The sequence below is a fragment of the Neomonachus schauinslandi genome, chromosome 6 (assembly GCF_002201575.2).
Source record: "Neomonachus schauinslandi chromosome 6, ASM220157v2, whole genome shotgun sequence".
Taxonomy (NCBI): Eukaryota; Metazoa; Chordata; class Mammalia; order Carnivora; family Phocidae; genus Neomonachus; species Neomonachus schauinslandi.
Genome location: NC_058408.1, coordinates 68,194,966 through 68,220,674, shown reverse-complemented (window position 1 = coordinate 68,220,674; position 25,709 = coordinate 68,194,966). Strand labels below are relative to the sequence as shown.

Genomic DNA, 25,709 nt, shown 5'->3' with positions numbered 1-25,709 from the left:
ACGGAGTCCCACGGAATCCCTCGTCACCCTCCATCGCCCCCACACACCTGTGAGGAATGAACGGAGTCCCACAGAGCCCGCCGTCTGGAAGCCCCTCCATGGGGCTGGTCAATGCCGGCCCTCGGTGTCTGGCAGCCTCGAGCGGCCCCAGAGGGCTGGGCTGCGTGCAGGTGGCAGGGGACGGCTGAGGCCCCCGGTGAGTGGACATCAGCCAGACAGAGGGAGGATGCGCCTGAGGGGACTGGTGGGGCGCAGAGGGGGGACACGGCGGAGCTCAATCCGGCAAAGCGGTGGTGGGAAGACTGCCAGAAATGCCTCCTGGGCACCAGCTGCACCAGGATCTGAAGGACGGTTTGTGAAAGGCCGACCCACAGACCCAGGTGCTCTCTGGTGGGTGGGGAAGGGCTGTCCTCCTGAAAAGCTCTCCAAATGGCTCTGAGCAGCCAGTCCAGCTCCTGGGAGGGCCAGCAGTTGAGGTCTGTGGATTCTTGAGGCTCCTGCCGCAGTCCTGGAGGGAGATGATGGGCCAGACGAGGGGGGAGGACTGGAACAGAGAGGCCGCAGGTGATACTAAGGACACAGAGGCTCGAATTCAGGGACAGCGGCGGGGGGAGGGGAATGAGTTAAGAGAGGCGTCAAGGATGGCTGCCAGGGTCGGGCGCTGGGCCTGCATGCAGAGGGAGGGGACATGGTGAAGACCAGCCTGGGGACCCGTCCCGGTGCAGCGGGCGGGTGCGGTGAGTCTGACTCCTTGGGACACCCAGGCCGGGTGGGGATGACCAGCCAGAGAGCCAAGTCGGAGGCCGCGCTGTCCTGAGCCCAGGTCTGCACACAGGCGGCGGCTAAAGGCACAGCTGGGCGGCCTCCTGGGAGCACACACGGGGAGAGGACCACATGTGGCTCAGACAGACGCAGCCACCAAGGGCGTGAGAACACAGGACGGCCTGAGCAAGGCCACAGAAGCAAGGGAAGGCGTCTCAGGGGCAGGCCGCTGGCTGGAGAGGGAGCGGCCAGGGCGGCTTTGGGGCTGGACGGGCCTATGGGGGAGCCTGCCTGCCCACAAGTGAGGGGGAGGCCGCAGCAAGCGTGCACTTCCCCTGCACGGTGCTTCGTGGGGAACAAAGGATCACAGGGCACAAGCCATCCCTGCATTAGGGTCAAGGGAGAGACTTTCCTGTTACCGTATTAAAATTTGAGGATGAAAGAGCTCTGAACCTGTGTCCACAAAGCAGGGAGAAAGAAAGCCTGCAGATGAGGAGCAGATGGGGAAGCAGGTGTGTGGGTTTGCTCAGTCCTGTGTGAACAGGTACAGAGACCCCAAAACCATTGACAGATGTCCTTTCCCTCAAAGGGTTTGCAAAGTCGTGAAGATGTGAGCCCCCCACCCCCGGACAATGAAAGGGCTGCAGGGGCAGCAGGGCGATTGGCCGTGAGCCCCAGGCCAGTGCTTGGACCGGCCCTGTCGGTGTTCCCACGCCCACACGTAGGGCGGACAGTGAGTGCTGGGGGGCAGGGGGCTCTGGATTCTGGCTCAGATGTGCAGCCGTGTGTGTTTCAACCTTGCCAGGGATGCCCTCCCCTCACCCGCCCCAGGACCCTCTCCCTAAGTTAATGCATAAATCAATTTTTGTGTCTCTATTCTGTTTCTTTCTCCAAAGACTCACCCAGCAGTTTACAGAGAAATGGAAACCAGCCCGAGTTCTAAATTGATTTGGCTACATTTGATACAGTCTTCCTTTCTCGAATATGACTTTCCAGTTATAATAAGCCAAAAGATTGCTTTTCACACTGCTTTCTTTTTATGATTCTTTGCAGAGACTTCTTGTGTTGCTCACAGAACAGTCTGGTGGGTTTCAACAGACTCTGAAGTCCCCAGACAGAGGGGTCAAACCCTCATAATGATGCCTTTCTCTGGGGGTGAAGACCCTGCGTTCCTGTCACTGCCCCTGCTGTCATTCGGAAGGAAGGGGAAAGAGGACATGTTACCTTCCGCCCAGAAGCCAAGTACAAATTACAATCCTACCCCTGATCTCTCCTGGGGTCACAGACGCAGGAAAGACACTCAGTGCCGGGGTAGAGATGTCGGGGCCTGGGAGGGCATCACAGGCCAGTACTCTGGGCCGGGCTTGCAGAACCCAGGCCCCAGGCGCTGCCCCCACCCAGGAGGCTGCTTCCCTGGACTCGGATCCAGAGAGAAATGGTGTCCCCTGGGGTGTGGGAATGGCTGGCTTTCATGTCTTCACATCTTTAAAGTGCCTGAATAGCTTTAGGAAGACTGCATGCATCTGGGTTCTCCAGAGAACTCGGCCAGGAGGAGAGCTCGCTCTCTCTGTCACACACACACACACACACACCAAGGAACTGGCTGACACAGGCATGCAGGCTGGGAAGTCCAAGATCCGCTTGGCAAGCTGGAGGCCCAGAGGGCTGCTAGTGTGCACTCCAGCCTGAGTCCGAGTCTGAAGGCAGGAGGAGATGAAGGTGCCAGCCTGAGGATGCAGACAGAGAAAAAGAAGTCTTTCTTACTCAACCTTTTGTTCGATTCAGGCCGTCAACAGATTAGATGAGGCCCACCCACATCAGGGAGGGCAGTCTGCTTTGCTCAGTCTACTGACTGCAACAGTGACCTCATCCGGAAGCACCCCACAGACCCACCGAGACTACTGTGGGACCAAATGTCTGGGCGCCCCGGGCCCAGTCGTGTTGACATGTGAAATGTCTCTTGTATATGTGCTGTGTTCTGGATTGAATTTAGGAGAACTGTTAGGGGATACCCCCTCCCAGGGCTTATTAAAATGGGATGTTCCCTTTTCTTTCCACTTCCCCCAAGAGAAACATACTGGAAATCATCCCGTAAACTCTGTTCTCCTCCTTAAGCTGTGGCTGCTGGGTTGTACAGCAGAATTTGGAGCCTGGGAGGGCAGGTTCCCAGGGCCAGACCCTCCGAGCAGGCCAGCTACCCCTGAATGGGCATGCGTCTGGTGGGCCGATCCCCACATTACAGAAAACACCAAGAGAACGGCTCTGCAGAGACATGGCCCGGGCTGGGGACTGACCCTCCAGGGTACTTTGAAAAGTGGCATCTAGAGCTCTGGCAAGACGTGGAAAATGACTGTCTTGCTCAATGGGATGAGGTGTCCAGAGTGAAGAATATGCTCTTCTTATACCGTCCCACCTTCTGATTTCTAGACAGAAATGTCTAGAATCCGTGCTTATTCCCTCTCCTGCGTCAGTGGCTGGGCCTGGCCAGCAGCATCCTGATGCTGGGACTGTCCAGGTGCGGAGACGCAGAGCCTAGCCATGGTCCCTCGGAGGCAGAGGACGTGGACAGGGAAGGAATACATAAGGAGAGCACAGAGCTGGGTCCCTGAGGAAATTTTTCTGTCCTCACAGCATAGTTTTCCCATTTATTATGAGAGCAGGAGTCATTCTTCTGATGGATCCAGGGCTGGATCTCACGGAGGCTCAGCTCTCACCTGGGTTATCTGTCCTCTGAGAGAGAATGGCTTTCTGCCTGGGGCAGGGGGTGTGACAAGCTGAGGGGTCTGTGCCTATGACTGGTGGTCAGTGTGGCTCATTTGTTAGTGGGTGTGACTGCCCAAAGAGTCCCTAACCCAGACCCACCTCTGGCCCCACACTGCAGAGGGAGGAGGAGGTGTGTGCAGGTGTGGATGGGAAGAAGGTTGTAAAAAATTAAGGAATTCAGTCCACTCAGGTTGGGAGAAGGGAGGAGGGTGAGAAGGTGTAGGAAAGAGCCTGTCTGTGCTCAGGGAGAGTACTTCGTGCCTCCCTCATCTGTGGAATCCATCCATCCACCCATCCATCCATCCATCCATTCATCCATCCTCCATCTACCCAACTATCCCTCCTCCATCCATCCATCCTCCATCCTCCATCCTCCTCCCTCCCTCCATCTCTCTCCCTCTGCCCTTCATTAGCAGCACCTGTGGCATGCCCACTCACTGCACAACATGCTGGGTGCTAGGAAGTGAAGGATAAGACATGGTTCCCCCACCCCAGAGTTCACAACCCAGTGGGAGACGCTGTGAGGCAGAGCACAACGCTGCCAGGGTGAGGGGTGCTCTAGGAGTGCTGGGCACAGGTGCCTTGATGGGAAGAGAGGCTCCTGATCAGACTCTGTGGCGGGAGGGATGGCTCCTGGGGAGGTATCCCTGAGCTAGTCCTGGAGGGTGCACACATCATGGGGACCGTCCTTCCCTCAGCGGGGGTTCTGACAGGTTCATCACTGCGCAGGAAACAATCCTCATGCTCGTTCCACCCTGACACCTCCTGGCACACGGTCTCGGTGAGATGGGGCCGGGGAACCTTCTGTGTCACCCGACACACGCTGACTCGGGGCAGCCGGCCATGGGGCCCCCACTGACCACAGTATGCTGTGGACGACATGGGTGGTGAGAGCCTCGGGAGAGGCCGCAGCCCGGGCCCAGGGAGAGGCTCCTGAGACGGAAGCAGCTGGGTGCGGTGCAGGACTCGCACCCTCGGCGGCCCCGAGTAAAGGCGGGGAGGCTCGGTGACCCCGCGTGACCCCAAGGAGTCCCTCCTGGCAACACGATGCTCTCCTCCAGCAGATCTGAACACACCCAGCTTCCCCTGCACAGAGTCTGCTTTTTCTCATCACCAGTGAGGCGAACAAAGTCTCTGAGACCACTAACCAGCGAGACGTCTCTGTGCCTCAGCGAGCCTCTCGACCAGGAGGGAACCCTTCCTTCTGTCACAGCAGGGAAAGATCTTCAGAACACCTTTGCTATGTTTGAAGACCCTGAAAGCTTCGGCACCTGGCTTGTTGCGTCACAAGCACCAACAAAAGGCAGCCGGGCAGGTCCCAAGGGCCTGCTGGTGAGGGGCCCCTCCGACCCCCTTCGCACTGCCCTGGATGCCATCTCGGCCTTCCCCACTGCCACAAAAATCCCCCTGCTCTCCCAACGGCCTTAGCCGATTATTCCAGTGAACGCGTGCATCCACAGCCCGTCCTACTCCAGAAACCATATGAGCCGGTGGCGTGTCTGTAACCAGGCATCAGCAACGAAAAGAGCCAGAGAGACAACACTGAGGAAATGACGTCAGGCAAAACCTATCCAGCAAATAAATCAACCCTCAACACCAATATACTCAAACGCAATGCCCCACACTGATGGCGGTCGGGGAACACAGAACCATGAGCTTGCCGGAAGTTTCCAGCCACCTCACAGCCAACCGAACATTACCCACACATTCTGGAGGCCCGTCCTGCCAAGGTCAGGCTCGAACACTCAGAGGACTCCCCTCCCCGGTGACAGACGTCTTCCCCAGAGTGTGGAAGGACTGAGCAAGATGGCCCGGGGCTGCCGTGGACCGAGGAGCTGAGCCCACTCCGGGCCCAACACCTTTCCAGGAGAAGCCAGGGCGGGCCACAGAAGACCCTCGCAAGAGTCGGAATGCAGGAGAAACAGCAAATTAACAATTTAACACTTCACAATTACAATTAAAAGCAATGGGAAAACGGAATTTGCTTTATAAAAATTCACTTATAACCCATATTTCCGTAACAAGACCATTATTAAGTGGTTCCTGACCTTCTCTGTTCCAGCCTAAATAATCTCCATGTTTGGCAAAATTTCAGCTATTTGTTTTTAAAAGGAAAAGGGAAGGAGGAGAGGAGGGGATTATTATAATCTATTTATATACTCAGTGGGTCAACATACAGTGTCGGGCACTGGGGGAAAGCTGCCAACGGGCATTCACTCGACAAACCACGTGAGCCCAGACCCCCCGAAAAGGGAGCTTACATCTAGGACCGTGAGGAGTTTGTGATCTGCAAGTTGTGACCTTACAGCAAGTCACGGAATCAATTTTAAGGGTCACAACGTTTTGGAAACAAAAAGGAAAAGTCAGAGTGCATCCCACACAGTAAGGGGAGAACTGTTTCGTGTGGTTTTAGTGGTTGTTAGTCTGCAAAATAAAATAGATTTGCTTCCATGGTTCACAGGTAAAAAGGTTTGAAAGACACATCTTTAAATATACTCTACCCTGTGATTCTATTTGAAAACATAAATTTACTTCAAATAATGTGGATGCTCTAGGTTGTGGAGGGAGGCTGTGCGCTTTGCATCCTGACTTGGCCATTTTTCTAGCTGTGTGGTCTTAGGTAAATTACTTCACCTCTCTGTGTCTCAGCTCTCTTCGTCTATAAAACAGGTACTGTAAGAATAAGCACCTGCTTCTAGGGCTACTGAGAAATGTAAGTAACGCAATGGCCAGCATGTGGTAAGTTCACAACAAACGTAGGTAAGCCATTATGTCATTAATATTCAACCAGTTCCCTCAAGAACAAAAACATATGGCTTCATAAAGAGGCAATCGCCTGATTTCCTAGAACCACCTTCATTTCCAAAAATATCTGGGCTCTTTTCCTAACTTGCCCTAGAGTTGTCTCTGCAAATGGCTGTTGAACGTCAGAACAATAACAAATACTTCTAGAATCCTGCCCTTGGCAAACAGTCGAGTCACACAAAGCTCCGGAGTCGGCCTTCTGTGAATCGGGAGCCAGGCTTGGAGGGGAGGGCGGTGGGCAGCGCGAGATGGTGGGCGCTCTGCAACGGAGCAAACAGTCAGGCTCCCCCGCCCGGGTTCAAGGATGGGCACACTCCCGGGGACCAGCGAGTCAGACCAAAACCAAACAGAACACATGCAGAAATTGCTCGAGCCAAAGAACAGGTTCAGGACAAATTTTCCAATACAAGATCAAAAAGGCAACAAAGGAAATCAAAGCCTACTAAGTTCATTTTGTCTGTGAACACGGCGTTCCGTCATGCCACAGTTCTGCGCAGCATCCCTTTACGTACTTAAAGGGACATCTGGAAAAAAGAGATGCCGATCACTGTTACTATTTATTAGGCTAAACAGACTTCTCACCGAAAAAGCAGGATTCCCTGGGAAACACAGCCAAGACGCCAGAAAGCAAGACCAGGCGAGTTGCTGCGGGGCTGCTTCTGCGTCCCAGCACGGCGCACCGTTCATTGCAGAGGATTCACACCCGCCTCACACCGCGCACACCTGCTGTCCCAGAGCCACCGTGGCCTGGGGGACACAGCCCGCGCCCGGCGCCCAGCAGGGAGGGAACTCTCCCCCCGGAAACCGTGAGAATGCTTCCATGTTTCACGAAGTACCCAGAGAGGAATACAAAGTCGGCTGCGTCTCAGTGTCTGAGCAAGTAAATGCAGCAAAAGTAAATCTTAATAGCATAATTTAGACTTGATTAAAATGCATAAAGACCACAGATGTGGAAGTCGTCGCGCTCCCCATTTGACGCCAAAACTGGTATTTTCCCCCTCTTGATTTAATTCGCTTTGATTACCCAATTATTCCGAAATCCTTTCACTCAGTCTCAGCTCCTATAAAACTGGTAACGGTGCTAACTCATAATGTGGTTTCCAGTCCAGTCTCAGTACCGCTCCATAAACGCGTGCCCAACAACAGGACAGAGTTACTCCAGACTGCGATATTACAACGCGGAGAAACAGAACAAGCCTTTCTGCGTCTGAAATAAAGCAGCACAGAAAACCACCCGTCAGAACAGTCCGAGGGTCTCTTCTATCAACAGGAGATGGGGCACGGACATCTCATCGTTGACGTAAACCTTGGGATTATTAGTTGACGACATCCGACGAACGTGGATAAATTACAAAGCTGATTAGTAAGTCAAAAATGGGTCTCTTTTCTAAAGCAAGTCCTTATCAAATATAAGGAGGCTGCCAGCTGGTCAGCTATGGCCCTGAGAGGTCGCTCAGTCTTCTCACTAGATGAGGCGACTGGAAGACCTCCCAGATCCCCCCTGCTCCTAAACTCCAGGATTTCTAGTCTCTTTCTGATGAAAACTAGTAACGACCTCCCAAAGCACACACCCTCAGACTGACCCAGCCCGGGAGACAACTCGTGGCGTAAAAAAAGAAAAAAATGTCTAGAATATATTCGGAACGTGCCCGTGGCTCTTTGTTGTCTTTAAAACTTGAAATGTCCTTTCATTTCTGGGAGCAATCGCTGTAGAGCGATGCTCAAACTGTTCTTCCTGTGCATGGAACTTTACAGTTTGCAAAGTGTACATTTGATCTCCTTTCGTCCACGTAACAACCCCGTGGGGTCAATACAACGTCTGATAGCATTCGTGTTCACGGTCGCTTCATGAAAATCCAGCCGCTGATCAACAGCACTATCCTCACACAGTCTTTCCAGAAATACTGTGTGTCCGCCCCGCTTCCCGCCGGTGGTTCCACCACAGACGGGAGTCCAGATCCCCTGGGAGGCAACCGCAGGCTGATGTCGGGCCACGGGGCTCGAGGGGACCGCCCTCTGTCCCCCGCTAACAGTTAAACCTCACTGTGTACTCAGTTGAGTAACAGAGATCAGGGCTCTGTTCCAGTTTCATTTGTTCTCTGGAGGAAAATCTGGCTTCCACCCCCTTTATAAAGCCGCCTCGACAAACCTGCCCGTATGTCCGCTCAGTCCCCCCAGGAGTTGTAGGTCAAAGCCACAATACCGCTGATTGTCCAGCTGTTGGGATTTGTGTCAGCAGATCCTTCATCTGAACGTGTTGGGACCATCTGGACAGTGACGTGCCCCATACGCAATGTGTATCACCCGTCTCCTCTACAAGCTTATCTAAGTCAGATGCGATCTTTAAAAAATATCTTGAGGGGCGCCTGGGTGGCTCAGTCGTCAAGCGTCTGCCTTCGGCTCAGGTCATGATCCCGGGGTCCTGGGATCGAGCCGCGCATCGGGCTCCCTGCTCGGCGGGAAGCCTGCTTCTCCTTCTCCCACTCCCCCTGTTTGTGCTCTGTCTCTGACAAATAAATAAAATCTTTAAAAAAATGTTTTGGAAACTACAAAATAATATGCACATATGTATCAGCTGAAACTTTTCAGCCACACAGAAATTACAGAATGTTCTTACTGGAAGGAATCTTAAAAGTCTCCCAAAATCATTTCCTTCATTTTATAGCTGAGAAATTTGAGACCAAAAAGTTTAACTGACTGTGCAGACTCACACAGCTCTGAATGAGGGAGGCCCGGAGCCCCAGGCCAGGTCTGCACCTGCTCGGGGAGGCCACAGCGTGGCGCCCCCCCTCCACGGGCACCCGACGACGTGCCCATACCTCCGACCGCTACCAAAACCGACCTCCAGCAGCACACACAGGGGTCAGGGTGTTAAATAGGAAGGATTTTGTCTGAGATAGGAGGACGACATGAATTCGTTCCAACAGACTTGCACAGAGCGTCGTTCTTTTCTGATGATAGGACGCGGGAACACCACCTTTCTGATGTTCTATCCCTCCTCCAGCCACCTCCGAGCACCGAGGGTGAGGCCTTAAACACCTTCCTGCCACAGGTCAACAGGGCTGCAAGGTAAAACGGAAACAAGGAGGTCCACATGCGCCCTCACCGCCTCACAGATGCCCGAACACCCCACATGTGGACCGCCTCCTTCCCTTGCCCTGCACCATCTCCCCACTCAGCACCAACTGCCTCTGTCCCCAGGACAGCAGGGGAACCGGGGCACGCGAGGGCCAGGGACGTGGGCCTCCGGCATGCTCAGCTTAGGGGATGCAGCCTGATCCCCCCAGAGGAGCTGGGCCCGAGACATGGGTTGGGGAACTTGCCGTGGAGCCTGGGGGACGCCACGGCAGCCGCCACAGACAGACGACCCAGCACTCTCCCTGCCGGCGCCACGAGAGCCCCGGGTCCGACCCAAGGAGCGTGGAAGGAGCAGGGGAAGGAGCATCCCAGTTCCCCCACTCCCCACGGAACCTCATCCCCCGTGCAGACGTCAGGCGAGAGCAGGGAGAAGGGACCCCACAGCAGCTACTCCAGGACGCACCATGCCCCCGTGAAAGGCATCCCGAGCACAAGACATATCCGTCCAAGGACTGGTCTTTTGTCTGAGCTGGACAGATCTTTGACTAGCGGGCTCTTCTGACCTCATTTTATCATTCACAAAACACAGGGAATCTGGTTTCCCCATGTGGCCTTGCACATCACCACCACCAGGGCCTGATTGCCGAGTTCTAACCCCGTCCACACATGAGCTCCACCAGGGGTGCCTGGCACGGAGGGGCGGGCCTCCCTGGGGGCCCAGTGGTGGAGAGGCGGAGAGGAACCTTCTCAGGGGCAGGCAGGAAAAGGCTGTGTTCTACTTCATGGAGTCCTGGGGTCCTACAAGGCCCTCCCTCTCCACAGCTGGGCAGACCCCGGGACGGTGCCGTTCTGCAAACGGGGAGAGCGGCTTTTCGAGCCGACCCCTGTGGCCCTGAGCCAGGACTGTTCCATCAGCACGGCTGGCCACAGTGTTCTAGCCTCAGGCTGCGGCAAACCTGTGCACTCCCCATCACTCCCCTCCTGGGGACCCTCGCACGGGACCGCACAGCACCTGACTCGCCAGCCTGTGGGTCACACGGCACTTCCTCAGGAGCCCGAACCACCGTCATCACTGATGATCCGTTCACACCATACAAGGCTCTGAAGATTCTCTAATCATTAAATGTGGGTGATTATGGGACAATTCTCCACATAGTTAATTTAAAAAACAAAACACAAAATAGCATATGCATCATGATCCTTGTTTTCAACATAAAAAAACATACACATGCATAGAAGAGAAAGAGAGATGCCCAAATATGACCTGTGTTATTTGGGATTCAGGATTGATGGATGACTTTTATAGCCTTCTTTACGCATTTCTGCATTTTCCAAATTCTCTGTGATGAACATTTATAATCAAGAAGCCCACATTACTGTTTTAACGAACCCTGATGGCAAGGGGCTGTTAGACTGGCCAGGTGAGAGACAGCCTGCAGGGCTCTCGGCGGACTTGCCATCTCAGAGATGAACAGAATGAAACGGGCTCTCCCAGGGCAGAGTGTACTGAGGACCGGCTCTGTGTTGGCGGGTATTAAATCCACCGAGGCGCCTGCCAACCACACAACATCCCTTTAGTGGTATCCCTAAGTCATCTCCCTGTTGGAGGAGCGGTGCTGACTCCGAGCACCCCGGGCCCTGCGGGTCTACGGGGAGGGTCCCCGGCTGCCTGCACCGGGTGCTGCGGGCAGCTTTCTTCCTGGGATGGGGGCCCACACGCTGAAAACCGATGGGGCGCAGGCGGGGCAGGCACCGGGAGACCGGGAGAGCAAAACCGATGGATGCCGGGGATAAAACCGCCATCTGCCCGGCATCGATAATGAACCGTTACATCCTATCCGGAATTACTAAATTTCTGAAACTGTATTATAAATATGCTGTCAATGGGGTTAGCTGGGGAAGAAAGGAAATGGATCAGGAATGGGCTGACGAAACACCACCATTCCCGAAACAACATCCTTCTCTCTGATCTTAGCTAAACACTGCGTGGAGCACGGAGGGAAACGCTGCGCATGATGTAGGGTGTTCTCTGCGCAGCCTGGGGTGGCTAATGAGCAGCTTTGCTTTCAAAAGAATGATAGTCAGTAAAGGGCATCGAAAGACACCCCGTTCATCACAGATTTCCACCCTCACCCACGGTGTGAAATGCTGCCTTACGTATTACCGCAGGGACGGAGGGGGCTTTGTGAGCAGTCCGAGTAGGAATACACTAATTTAAGATGAACACAAAGGAAAAAAAAAAACGCAAGCAGGTATTTGTTGACTCAGTAATAGGCTTAGGGTTTTTTGTTATTATTTTTCCTGCAAAATTTTGTAAGACCCCCAAACCTCTGTAACACAGAAGCAAGTTAGTTTTTCCTTCTCTAGTGCCAAGACACAGCCTGTACCATCGTCCGTCACTGGCTAGAACCCAGAACAAAGCGGGGGATCTGCGCTGAGGACGTGGGCGAGCCTGAGGCTTGCGCTGCCCTTCTGTCCTCGTTGCTAAAAGAGCGGCATTTGAGATCTGGGATTCAGCGGCTGGCTAATATTCCCCCGACTCACATCACCCACTCATTCCATCTCCTTGCTATTATTCCAGAGAGAAGCTGCAGGTGGTGCCCCACCTGTACGGCATTATTAATTAGAGCCAACAGGCCGAGCAGGAATCCCGTGCCTCATCTACATGGCTAATGGTTCGGTTCGTGAATGCTGGTGCTCAGAATATTTCATGCCAGCCAACCCGAAAACACCACAGGACTCTGCTTACATTTCAGGGCTCATGGATCCTACAGGCTCCGACAACCATACCCTGACCTGCCATGCAAATAAGGTCGTCATAATTTCAAAGTTGGAGAGGAAGAAAACGAAGCAGCCCCTGTTTAATTTTTTATGGAGCCTACAATTTGTCTCATTAGCTGGCAAATAGGACAAGCTGGGCATGAAAGCAGCTCTGGCCTCACCAGAAAAAAAGGTGATCCGTGTGGCATCACTCCCTGGCCTTGGGGGCGGGTGTCCCCGGCGGCAGCTAGCCCGCTCTAGCAACTGAGTAACTTACAGAAGCTCCCAGAGCCTTATTACCTTATCTAAAAAAGAGGGATCTGGAATTACCTTGTCCATCTCAGATCTGCGGGGGGCCCGGGAAAGCAAGGACCCCTAACTGCTCCGAAAACTCTGAAAGGCTATTCAAATGTAATTTGAGCAAGACCTGATTGGTAAACAGAGGCCCAAGGGCAGTGGATTTGACTGGAAGCACAGATGTACAGCTAGGACCCCGGGCCCCTCCATCTTCCCGGGTCTGCTCCCCATGTCCCCTGTCCCACCAACCAGGCGGCTAGAGAGAGGTGGGATGACAGTGTTTCCAGGGTCACTGCAACTCAGAAACATGCTGTGTTACCCAGAGGCAGGTGGTGGTAGCCGGCTGACAGGGGTCCAGGACCGCAGAGAGCCAACCGGCGGGGAAGGGGGGCGACCAGCTGAGATGGGGGGCAAGCCGAGGCAGCAGCAGGGCCGGGTGGGGGGCAGGCGAGCAGGAATCTGCCCCCCTCGCCACCCCACTCCCAGGAGGCAGCCCCCAGGTCCTTGGGATCCCCCGGGTGACTCATCTCTCTTACCCATGGCGGTCCTCCAACAGCACACGGGAACAGGATGACCCAGGATGGGGACAGGCCACATCAGAAACACCAGCCATGTGATCAGGGGGTCGGGCTGTGAGCCACGGAGGTCAGCCTGCCCTCGGGGGAGGAGCGGGTGTTGAAGACACAGTTCGACCCCGTGCGGCCCGCGATGCAGTCAGCCGTGCCCGTGGTGCTGAAGCCCCAGCAGACGCTCGGACGCGCATACTCGGGTGCGCTTTCTCTGCTGGGGATGCAAGCGGACGCACCGGGAGGCTGACGGGTCTGAGGACACGCACTTGGTGTTCGGGACCCTGCCCGCCATCGCCCTGCGTATGTAGTCTCTGACTGGCCTGTATTTATGATCAACTGTAATCCAAGTACCGCGCTGCCCCAAGCTCCGTGAGCGCCGTAGTTACCAAACCTGACGGGCAGAGGGAACTCCCAAACCTACAACCAGCCCGTCGGGGCGCGGGAGCCGCCGGCCCCCACAGCTGCGGGCCACTCACAGGGTCCCTGCTCACTCCGGAGGGTGGCGGCAGGACGGACAGACGGCCCCCACAGTGGCAGGAGGACAGACAGACCAGCTGGACCTGGTTTTCGATCACAAAACCTGGGGCTGAGCTGAGGCTCTATCATTGCTCAGCTCTATGACTTCACGCAAGTCACTAAACGTTTCGTTTGCCTAAAACTCAGTCTCCACACGGAGGGCCACATGGAGCCACAAGGACTGAGCGAAGCGTCCCCCGCCCCCCAGGACCCGGGCGAGTATTCAGTGGGCAGACAGCAGCTCCAACCTGGGGAGAAACGGGCGGGCAGACATCTGCACATAGGGAAATGCTCCAGAACCCTCTGGGAAGTCCTCCCCCCCAGCGTGGGCCGCATCAGGGTCCCCCTCAGGCGGGACGGCGAGGCCCAGCCAGGGGGCTCTGGGGCCACCACTTGTCTCGTCTTCTATGTTGGGGTTACAGGTAAGACTCATTTGAAAAAGGTTTCTGCCACTATGGTTTTAGGTGTGTCTTGGGAAACAGATCTGTCTGGTGTGGCTGCCCCTCAGCCCCTATGGACCCACGAGGTCGAAGGGGCCGAGCCTGGAGAGGGAGAGGCTATTGCAGAAGTCAGTTCCAATCTGAATGCAGGGCGGTGCAGCCCGGGCCCCTCCCCACATTACCCCACCAGGGCCTTGAACCCTGGCATGGGGCTGGGCCCAGAGGGCAAGGGGGCACCTCGGAGACAGTGTTTCCAGGGTCCCCGCGAACCCCAGGGACGAAGTCCTCCCAGCCAAGCCTGAGTTGGGATGTGTCCGCTCTCAACCTGGTCCTGGAAAGATTCGGCTCTGAAATCCCACTCGGTCCTTCAGAAAGGCCTCAGGAAGCCCTGGGGACACAGAGCTGCCAACAGCCCCTTCCTCCTTCACCCCCAGAAGCACGCTGCATACTGAGGTTCTGAAACTCAAGGCTCTGCTTCTCACGAGGCCAAGGCCTGGCTGGCCACGGCCACCCTGGGGTTGCCCTGACTTTGCGGGAGCCCCTGGACGCTCGGCCTTCTGAATACAAGATTCCTAAGCCCACGGGCTCTGCCTCCTTCAGAGGGTGAGGCAACAGCCTCCCCTCGGGACACCCTCTTCCTGCCATGCCGGCGCGCAGGCAAGTCCGGAGCACACACACGGAAAATGCACGACCGGCCAGGGCATGCAGCAGCAGGAGCCTGGACGGTCCAGCGTCACGGCGCTGGGCACGCGGGCTTCTGCCAGCATCGGTGTCGTTCCCAGGGCTGAATTGTACTCCACGGTTCTTCGTGTTGTTCTATAAAGAGCTCCACACCGACCTCTCCGACCAGCAAAGTAACAAAGGGTGTGACCTCGCCTAGAGCGCTGGGGGCGGGCAGTGGGGTGGGTATAGGAGCTCCAGGCACGGCTGCGAATCCAGCTCTGCCGCTTCCCGGTGGGGCTGAGCCCCTCTCCATCCTGCAGGGTTCCTGCGACTCACTGAAAATGGGCTGGAGTTCACCCACTTTGTCAGGGCAGGTGGTTCCCTCTTTTCTCCAAGCCTGGTCATCTTGGGAGTAGGAGGGCCTCTGATGTCTCCCCTCCGCAGGGATGAGGGGCGTGTCCTGGAGGCTGCCATTCTTGCAGAGGTGGGAGAGCCGTGGGGAGGGGTGTTGGTCTCTCAATTTACACTTTCCCCGAAGCCCCTGCTTTGGGCCTGCTCTCTGCTGCAGGTGGTACCCCCGAATCTCTGGCTGGGGCATCCGGAGAGCCAAGGTCTGCACCTGCTGAGGGGGACAGCTCATCCCGAGGCCCCAGCTGGGGAAGCGCCTGGATCTGACTGCTCCTGCAGGCTTTTCTGCCCCCACCTGCCCCAGCTTCTGCAGGACTTCCTGGGGCTCCATGGCCCAGGAGTCGGCAGCCCAGAACGGGCACCCTCGCGCTGCTCTACGCGGCTCTGCCGACTCCTGGGTCCACCCTCCGCTTTTAAAAATTAGAGGCTGGGGCGCCTGGGTGGCTCAGATGGTTAAGCGTCTGCCTTCGGCTCAGGTCATGATCTCGGGGTCCTGGGATCGAGTCCCGCATCGGGCTCCCTGCTCCTTGGGAGCCTGCTTCTCCCTCTGCCTTTCTCTCTCACTCTGTCTCTCATGAATTAAAAAAAAAAAAAAATTAGAGGCTGTTTTTGCATTGTTGCTTCTCCTGTTTTGCTTCTCCTGTTTTCTGTGTTGTTGGGGGTTTATGCCTCTTTTTATTCCTTAATTCTCATTTTAGTGGAGTTTGGGAAGGAGAAAAATTACCCACGTGTTAAATCTGACGGGTTTAGCAGAAAACCCTAATTTCAACTTCTTTCAGAATAATTTTTGTGTGTGTGGCTGGTAGTATGAGATGCGTTCTCAGTGGTTTATACGTGCAATCTCGCTGAATCCTCATGCTCGCCCTGGAAGGGGGTGCTGACACCACAGCGGACGGCTCTGCAGATGCAAGCCACCAGGGTTGGTGGCGCGAGGTGGGTCTGGGTCCTCCCACAGCCACCTCCTGTCACCAAGGATCACAGAATAACTCACGTCAGTGCCCAGGGTGTGTGTTTTTAAAGTCTCAGATCCAAATTACAGCCTTAAAAACAACTACTGACCTCTGGTTGAAACACACAGAAGCTAGGAAACTGTGTGTTCAATGGGCCGAGAATGTGGGCGCCTGGAGGTTGTTATAGATGCCAACAGCATCTATAGATTTCCCAGCAGCAGGAAATACCCAATTTTTGCAAGAGCTCGCCGAGGTCATTTAGTCCCGGTGGTGCTTGGTGCTTGTTGGAATTCAGCTGCGTGTCTGGATACAGATGTATCATTATATACATACCATTATATACATACTGTAACATTTCCTGCAGGGCCCGGCCGTGAGTGTGTCCTCCGCCCCCCACCGAGCCCAGCCCAGCTGTGGTCTCTAACAGCACCCTCCCAGTGTGCAGTGAGCCACATCTTACGTATTTTATGGCTGCATGTAGTGTCCCCGACATGCCCCCCTGAGGGCTGCTTCACTTCGTTAACTGGCGCCAGACCAGGAGGAGCCGCACTCAGAGGCTGGAGAACAGGCGCCTCCGTCCCCGCGGCTCGGCCCTCTGCAGCGACCCGACCGGGCTGGGATTTCATGAAGCAGGATGCGGGCAGGCCGGCAGCTGGAGGGGCCAGGAGGCGGACGGCAGAATGTCCTTCCAGGGCCAGGAAGCGCTCTCCAGCTGCCTCGTGACTTTACCGCTGTCTTCAGCACAGCGTGGACATGTGTCCTTCAGTGTGTGCAGGGGGTGCTCTCCAGGGGAGGACAAGGGGGCACACACACTCCTGGCCGGGGCAGGCATGGCCCAGGATCCTCGCCAGAGCCCTGTGGCGGAGCGGATGGTGTCTGCCCGGCTGCTGAGAAAGAAGGCGCACTCCTCGCGTCCTGACGCTGGCCTGGATGCCCTGTGCCCCTCCGAGTGGCGGGAGCGCAGCCAGGAAGGACACTTGCCCTTCTGGGTGACATCGGAGGACGAGCTCAATGTATAGTTGATGGGAAAATGCACCGTCGACGAGGCTTTGTATACCTTTTGAGTTGTTTTCCTTAAAATTCTGTAGAACCTCCATTAACTTTCAATACGTTTCTGTTAGAGTCATGTCTTCCCTGAGTTTTGTTTTACGACTCCATTCAATCAAATGACAGTATTATTTGGGAATCCTCTTATTTTGGAATTTGCTTATTGTTTTTTCTTTTTCTCGGCATGTGGGAGGGTGAGGAAGACAGGAGACAGGGGCCCCTACATGGCTCCACACCACATAACACGAACTTTCAGCCCCATCCTGGCTGGGGACGACCGAAGTAAGCAGGCACTCAAATTTCCAAACGCCTTGGCTCCTTCCCCCGTGGCAGAACGAGGGCAGAGGACTCGCAGGCCATCTCGACCGCACTGAGGGAGGACCAACGCCTGACGCCGTGCTGACCTGGGGGGGCGGGTGCGGTTGATGAGAACAGCGCATGCAGTCCTGCTGTGCCATGTGGCCCTGCCGAGGGCCCACTGCCGCCTCTTTGCTCCGTCCTGTGGAGGCTGCGCTCCGACCCCACGTCCCAAGTGTTGTCGTGGTGTCTGGGGGGAGGAAAGCCCAGCCGTCCCCGTGGGGGCGGGTGTGCTACGCTGGCCTTGAGCTCTTCCCAGAGTCCTTGCCCTACAGCCACCAGGCGTCCTGCTGGCGTCCAGGGCCCGAGTCAGCCGCTGGTGAACGCTTGGGCGTGAGGTCCCCCGGCAGAGCCACCTGCCACTGGTCTGTCCTGAGTCTCGGCCTCGTGCTCAGTCCCAGCCCCAGCCCGTCTCCTCTCCACAGCCGCCCCCTGCGCACCGCTGGCCCTCCGTTCTCGGCTACCCACCGCTGCAGCGTTTCCCTTCCCATGGCAGGTGTGTCCTGGCGATGCCAAGGCACGAATGCAGGGAGTAAGTGCCCTCAGCCGCGTCTTCTCAGGGCCCTGGTGCTGCCCCCGCGCCCCGTCCCTTCCCCAGCGGGGAGGGCTGTCCACTCCCCTGGCTGTTGGCTGGCAGGTGGCACCTTCGTCTGGAGGCCCCCTTCCCTCTCTCGACCTTCCTGGGGCTGCGCGCCTCGCCCCTGGGGACAGGCCAGGCTACAGGGATGAATGAAAAAGGACAGAACGAAAATACGTCCACTTAACATTTTCAAAATATCATTTTTGTTGCACAAACATAAAAATAAGACACGGTCTGTGTCCATGGGAATCCTGCTCCAGTCAAGGAGGCAGACTCCCAACCAGAGATTCACATCGTGTGAGAGACACACACCTCCACTGCAGCCCTGCATGCCTCCCACACGTGCGCACGCACATGCACACACGCACACGCCCAGGCCCGCACTCCTGACCAACATGTACACACGCACACGCCCAGGCCCGCACTCCTGACCGCTCATGTACACACGCACATGCCCAGCCCCCGCACTCCTGACCACATACGTGTACACACACACACACACACACACGCACACGCCCAGGCCCGCACTCCTGACCGTTCATGTACACACGCACATGCCCAGCCCGCACACTCCTGACCACACATGTACACACGCACACACACACACGCACACGCCCAGTCCTGCACTCCTGACCGCTCATGTACACACACACACACGCACACGCACACGCCCAGCTCCCGCACTCCTGACCACACATGTACACACATACACATGCATACACCCAGCCCCCGCACTCCTGACCACACATATACGCACACACACACATGCACATGTGCACACACACGCATCCCCAGCCATCTATCTACCTAATTGCCTGCCGCACAGCATCTCCCAGCTTCTATCTTGCATCAATTATTTGGCAAAATGTCCTAAGTTTATTAATTTAAAAGAAGCATGCTAAGTCCTTCCTGTGTTCCAAGCTCTATGCCTGAGACTGAGGTTATAAAGATAAATAGACAGTGAATTCTTAGAAGCTCCCAGTCCAGATAATGTTCTCTGAAGAATCCAAGAGGTCTTAGCTTAGAAAGAAGTACCTTTTATTTCTGCTCGTCTCCCGGTGAAGAGTAGCATTCCCTTTCCTCAGGAAGGCAGGGAATCGCCCCAAGTGATGCTAGAAGTCCCTGCGACTTTGTCAGCAGCAGAAATCACGGGTATTTTCATTCTACTTGTTGTGAGTATCTCAAAATATCATCTATGCTCATTGTTCCTTTGAAATTAGGGCAATCATTACAGCCAGTGGTAAATCTCATTACTTGATGTGTTAATAAAGACACACACACGCCACATCATGGATCTGTTTTTAAAAATATTTTGGTAACTGTATCTCAATATGATCACTCTCCTTTATAATCCTCTGCATCTTATGTTACGCATAAAAATGCTATATTCATGGGTCCATTGCCTTCAACACAACACCACAGGGAGGGACCCACAGCACAAAAAGATTTAGAATGCCTGGTGTGGTTGGATTGACAGACACACGGTTTAGTAATTATAGCGCTGTGGTAGGTGAGGCTGGGGATGTGCGCACGGCGTTCAGAGGCACAGAGGGAGAGGCTCGGCCCTGCGCAGGGAAGTCGGAGGTCTTCCCAGAAGAGCCGAGGGGAGCTCAGTGACAGCGCGGAGGATGTCAGCGTGTGCGGCTTAGCGGGTGCGAGGTAGGGTTCTGAGCGCCTCCTGTATAATATCTCTGAGCCCTCCCATCAGCCCTGGAAGGTAAGCACCTTATCGTTCCTCTGACAGAGTAGGAAGCTGCAGCCCGGAGGGGCTCACTGACTGGCCCCAACCTGTTCAGCCAGCAATGGGCTGATTTCAGGGTCGAAAGCAGGTTGTACGTTCTGGTGTCTGGCTTCTTTCAGCCATGTGTGCTTTGCCCCCAGGATGCAGGGGCAGTCTTGGGCCGGGGCCTGGGTGGGCACCAGTGGCCAGTGTGCCGCTGGAGGGCCCCTGCTCTTCAGGGGGGAGGGCAGCCGCTGACTCGGGTCTGGAGAGGTGAGGCAGGGTGAGGGTGCACCCATGTCTGAAGGTCACACCCTGTCCCGCCCCTGACGAAGGATCAGCAGGCACCACTCTCCTCTGTGCCACGGGACACCACGAGGGGGGGAGGAGAGGAGTTGGACTTGACTCCTGTGGAATTCCACCTACAGGTTTAAAGAACAAAATTGAACTCCTGGAGGAAGGCTTATAGAGAAAACACTCTTGTCCACACAAAAGGCAAAAGGAAGCACATCAGGCTGGTGGTGCCTAGCACTTACACGATGGTCCCTGGGTCCTGCCACAGCCCAGACCACTGCACCTGTGCACACACAGCCCCCGTGGGTCTCAGCGGTAATCACGGATGGTCAGGCAGTCTCCAAGCTGAGAAGCAGCATATGAAGAAATAGGACACACCCCAGAAGAAAAACATAACCGTTCATAGCCCCAAAGATAGGAAATAATGCATCCACGCAACAAGAGAACATATCCAAGCAACAAGAGCAGAATGCCATTCTAAAAATGACTAGATAAAAAGGAAGAGTTCCTAGTAATTAAAATATGGTAGCTTAAAAAAAAAAACGACAGAAAAATATGGAAAAAAGTTATGGAAATCTCTCAGAAAAGGGAACAAAAAAATCCAAGAGATGGGAAGTCAAGGAGAAAAGAACAATACGGGGTGGAGTCTGGGAGTTCCAGCGTCCTGCCGATATGAAATCCGGAAAGAAGAGGGGAATGAAGAGTGGAGTTGTCACAGCCACGAGAGCAGAAAGCGAGGGGCACAAGCCCCCCACTGGACAAGAAACAGGCAACCGAACACACACCCAGGTCACGCACGGTACTGGGAAATCTCAGGGAGCAGACATAAAGGGAAGACCCGAAGTTTCTGGTGGCAGGAGGGCAGGTTACACTGAAACCGAGAACCAGAATGACCCCAGACTCCTTGGTGGGAGTTCCAGAAGCTGGAACCTCTGGGGTGATTCCTACCGGTCACGTGTGAGTCGAGGAGAGAAGACATTTCAACAATCCCACAATAGTTACCTCTCAAACCCCCTGATTCAGGGAGCTCCTAGAGCATCTGCCCCACCAAACTCGGGGCTCATCCAAGAAATGGGAAGACAGACTCAGAAAAGGGGGACCCAACACAGGGGGTCAGAGAGATGGCAGCAAACCTGGATAACAGCCTTCCGGGCCCAGGCAGGGGTCGGTGGGCTCAGGAGGAACGTGCCCAGGGAAAGTGGGTGTGATCGCTCACCCAACCGACTGCATTCAACCACACAGAGCAGAGCATCGAGAGACTGAGGGTTCTTCTAGAGACTGGGGGAAGAATTAAGTATAGAAACACAGAAAATACTGCCAAAGAGAAAACTAAACAAAACCCAACGAGATGATGGGGAACTCCTGGAAAAACACAAACTGTTAAAAAAAAAACAAAAAAGGAAATATTACCCACGTACATGTGGCTCAGCAGTGAACGGCACTTACAAAGTTCCTGAAGCCTAAACAGTGACCATGGTTTCACAAAACTGTGGAGACAGCTGCCTGAGGGCAGGAAGAATGGGAACCAGGGAAGGGAACAGTCATGCCGTCCATGTTAAGAAGCCAACAGTAACATCCAAAAACCCATAGGTAAGGTTTATGCCTCAGAAAACGTGGGAGCCAGCAAACGACTCCGAAACAGCGAATGTTTGGAGTGACCAGTCCATTCACAGAGGGGAGGGTGGGCGGGAAGGGCATGCTGGACGCAGGAAGCCCAGGCCCCGGGCCTGCAGAGCTGGGCAGACGACCATGCCACTCACGGGGACGGGGAGCTTGGGGAGAGGAGCACTTTGAGAGAAGAATATACTTCAGTTCAGGCAGACTGGGGAGGTGGGGGGCACATACCCTGAGCAGGTGCAGGGAGAACTCCGAGTGGAAGGAGGACCCCAGGTCTGGGTGGAAGTCGAGTCCAGGCTGCATCGGCTGGCACGGACGGACAGACGGACGCCCAGGAGGAGGAACAGCCGGTGGGTGATGCCCGGCGGCCATGGGAGGAGACTCTCTAGAAGGAGCCGTCAAGGGCCACAAAGAGCTCAAGGGCATTGAGAACAGACGACTCCACGGTGTCCGTGGGTTGGTGCTCACGTGTTCTCTCGAGGCAACACCTCCCAGGAGGATTTTGGAGGCGTGGGGGCTGGAACCACGCTGCAGTGGGTCGAAGAAGGAGTTGGAAGTGAGGAGAGAGACTCGGTTCTGTCCAGGGCCAGCTGCGGAGGAGGAGCGGGAGGGCAGGCCAGCAGTGAGCAGGGGCTGTGTCTGAGAGGCACCTGTCGCCGTGCCCTGGAGGAACATGTGCTCCCACCCCGTGACGGCCGCCGTCCTGGGATGCCAGGAGCTTCTCGAGCCTGTGAGCGGCAGGTCCACGGGCCAAGGAAAGTGTGGGCCAAACCCCGCAGGCCCTGAGACCCACTGACACGGCCCTCACCTGGGGCGCACCTGCCCCCCAATGCCAGCAACAGCCCGCAATCTTCCTGCAGGAATCACGGTCCCTGAGGATGACTCCACGGCACAGTCCTGGGACGGCATCTGCCTGTGACGTGGGCATCTGCACCAGAGCATCGTGCGTCCCGCGAGGAAGAAGGAACAAGAGGCCAACACCCGCTGTCTGAGACCCAGGAGCCGCACACTGTCCATCGCTCCCCTTCCCACGACAGCCCAGCTCTAGGAACTCCGTCCTGCCTCTGCAACGGATAGGAGTTCAGGCTCTGGAAGCTTCTGGGTCCCTCCGAGGGGCCACCTCAGCAGACAGGGGAGAGGAAGCCCCCTTCCACGTGGTGTGGAGCCGGGTGGGGTGCCAGCCGGCTCCGTGATTGAAAACCACATCACCGTTGTGTTGGGGAAGAGGCAGGAACGCACGTGGGTGCAGAGAAGGCCTTCCAGAGGTGAGCGAGGGGCTGGGAAGCCTATCCTTCAAACCCTTGCTCACCCGAAGGCATAACATCTGCCCTGCTTTGACCTCTGAGGGGCTTCCCCAGGACGTGCGCCCACCAGGGGCTCCAGCAGGAAGACCTCCCCACAGGAGGTGGAACGCAGCCCGCTGCGCCCTGCAGGTGCTCGGGGAGGGAGAGCGCGAGCCGGCAGAGCGGGCAGGCCTGCTGCGAGAGAGACTCCCCCGCAGGAACATTGCTTAAATCTCCCGTCTCAGAAATATGGAGGGACGCGCACGACCTCCTGTATCTGACTCCCATGCGCTACGCGGCGTTTTGATCGCTTGCGAATCGGCCCTGTCTGCTCTGAGGCAAGGAACGAAAGCAGCTTTGACAGCTAAAATATGCGTGTTTGATACGCGCAGTCCTCATCTTCACATCCGGCAACGATCTGGTGACTTGGGGAGGTGTTGTTGTTGTGAATCTATAAAACCCAGAGGTACCTACAGGAACCATGCCGCACCGGGCCTGCCTGGCGCCCCGTCTCGGGGGTCGTCTGTCACCCTCCCCGTCCCCGCCACCTCCGGAACCCGAAGCGCAGAGCCAGATGCCTGCCAGATACTTGGCAGGCCACGGGCACTGCCGCAATTAGCAAGCTGGATAGTGATTCAGCATCAGGCGCTGGCAGCCTCCACCGGAGCACAGCGGACAGCTTAAAAATAGCAAAGCTGGGGCTGCATCCGCCAGCTCGGCTGCCCACGGGCAGGGCAGCTGCCGCCGGTGGAGCCCCCGCCCAGGCCACCCTGAGCAGTGAGCAGGGGCTCCCATCAAGCCCCCTCCCCAGAACGCCAGGCGCACGGGTGCAGGGGGTCTCCTTTCAAATACACACCAGCCTGCTTCCCCACGTCCGCACCTGCTAACCACTGCGTGGGCAGCCACACCCGCAGGGCTGGTCCCAGCTCCCCTCCCCAGCTAGTGAGCAGGGAGGGGGCCGCTCCCGCGGGAAGGAGGCCGTGGTCTGGTGGAAAGAGGTGGGCTTTGTGTTCAGAGAGGCCTGGGAATAAACGCATTTCAACAGACACCACCTGCCTCCTGCCCAGTGGTCATTACCCCTGCCCGTTTGGGCCACATTCTGTCACTCCTCCCTCGGGGTCAAACAGCGCTCACCATCACTAACTTGCTGGTCCTGTTAGGAGTAAACAAGGAAAGACACGAGAAGCACTGAGAAGGGTGTGGCGTACGCGAGCGAGCAGAAACGCAGCACCTCTTGCCCTTTGTGGCCGCTTCTCACTCAGGGCTGGGGTCTGGCCTGGGGACCACAGGCACCATGGGGCCTCGGCCAGGAGCACACACAGGGCCTGGGCACACAGGTCGGGAAAACCATCGCGGGCCCTTGGTGTCCTGGTCCAGTTTCCAGCTCAGGCGTGTTCTCCAGGCCGGGGTATTTTCCACAGGAAAGCAGGACCTTCGGGGCTGATGTTGTCTTTAGAAACGCTCTCCCCAAGGGCCCTGGGGGGCTCAGCCAGGTAAGCGTCTGCCTTCGGCTCGGGTCATGAAACCGGGGTCCTGGGATCGAGTTCCGCATTGGGCTCCCTGCTCCGCAGGGAGTCTGCTTCTCCCTCTGACCCTCCCCCTGTTCCTGAGCTCTCTCAAATAAATAAATAAAATATTTAAAATAGAAAGAAATAAAAAAATGCTCTCCCCAAGAACCCAAACGGAGATTTAAAGTAACAGGGAGAGGCTTGCTGTTTTTCTGACAATACTAGTATTGAATAGATGTCCCTTGTCCCCAAATTAATCTACTAAATAACAAAATGATTCTAAAATGTATGTGGAAGAATAATTTCATGGGACTGGCTGAGACCACTTTGAAAAACAAGAGTAATGACCGGGGATTTGCTCTCTCAGATTTAAACGGGAGAAGCAGTAAAATAGCGTGGGAGCAGCGTTGGCATCAATGCAATGTAGTCGAAGGCCCGGAAACAGACCCAACTATCTAGACGGCGTTAGTCTATCACGAGGGGGCATATTCCGACGCAGCGGGAAAAGGATGGGCCGCTCGGTAAGTCATGTTCGTACAACTGCCTAACCATTTGGACAAAAATAAACGATGTCCGCACTTCTCCAAACACACAGACACGAACTTCCAGATTGCCCCAAAGTTTAAACGTCACAAATAGAATATGGAAAATATAGGTGGATATTTAAGTGACTTTGGGTTGGTGGAGAACTTTCTAAGCATGACACCAGCTGGTGGGAATGTGGAGGAAAGATGCAGATTTTTCTTCATTAACAATTAAAAGAAAGCTGCAAAACCAGTACTCGTACATAGTTGGAAAGGCGGATACTTGAAGCGTTTTTATAAATAAGAAAAAGACAAAAGCACCAACAGAGAAACTGACGAAGAACATGAACTGACAGTTCGAACCATTAATGCAAGCGGCCAATAAAGATGGGCTCTCCCAGGTTCTCGATCAGCCCGCGCCACCTCACCACACAGGAGCTCTGCTCCTCCTCCACCTGGAAGCCCACCGGCACCTTCACGGGGGTGAACACTCCCCTCCGCTCAGCGCTAACCTCCCCAGGAACGCCCTTCCTGACCTCGCGAGCCCCCGGCCGGTTCTGCGCACGGCCCTGTCTACAGCCGGTGATCGTGGTTTGTATTCGTACGGATCAGACGGTTTGCCAGCTGGTTACACTGCCCGTTTCTCAAGCACTGAATACACAGCACGTCGGTTAAATACATCACAGGACGCGCACAAAGTAGAACGCTACGAAGTGAGTCAAGATAAGGTTAGAGAAGATTAACTTTTTTTTTTTTTTTTTTTTTTTT

At 55.5% G+C, this 25,709-nt stretch overlaps 1 protein-coding gene across 2 annotated transcripts in view; it reads right to left on the bottom strand.

The window, feature by feature from the left end:
• The window catches only part of SUSD4 (sushi domain containing 4), an 83,142-nt gene that overhangs the window by 38,977 nt on the left and 18,456 nt on the right, over window positions 1-25,709 (bottom strand). The gene's annotated exons all lie outside the window — the stretch shown is intronic.